Raw genomic sequence first — 415 nt, forward strand, 5'->3', positions numbered from 1 at the left:
TCCCCCTCTTCCCTTGGGGTCTCCCCCTTTTCCCTCCATCCTCAGGGGCTCCCCCATCTCCTTCATTCCCGGAGGCTCCTCCATCCCCTGGGTCTCCCCCTTCCCCTCCATCCTCAGGGTCTCCCCCTTTCCCCAGGGGCTCCCCCATTCTCCTCCATCCCCAGGGGCTCCCCCTTCCCTTGGGGTCTCCCCCTTTTCCCTCGATCCTCAGGGGCTCCCCCATCTCCTTCATTCCCGGAGGCTCCTCCATCCCCTGGGTCTCCCCCTTCCCCTCCATCCTCAGGGTCTCCCCCTTTCCCCAGGGGCTCCCCCATTCTCCTCCATCCCCAGGGGCTCCCCCTTCCCTTGGGGTCTCCCCCTTTTCCCTCGATCCTCAGGGGCTCCCCCATCTCCCTCCTTCCCGGCAGGCTCCCCC

Source organism: Mesitornis unicolor, unplaced genomic scaffold (genome assembly GCF_000695765.1).
Source record: "Mesitornis unicolor isolate BGI_N332 unplaced genomic scaffold, ASM69576v1 scaffold19381, whole genome shotgun sequence".
Lineage (NCBI taxonomy): Eukaryota > Metazoa > Chordata > Aves > Mesitornithiformes > Mesitornithidae > Mesitornis > Mesitornis unicolor.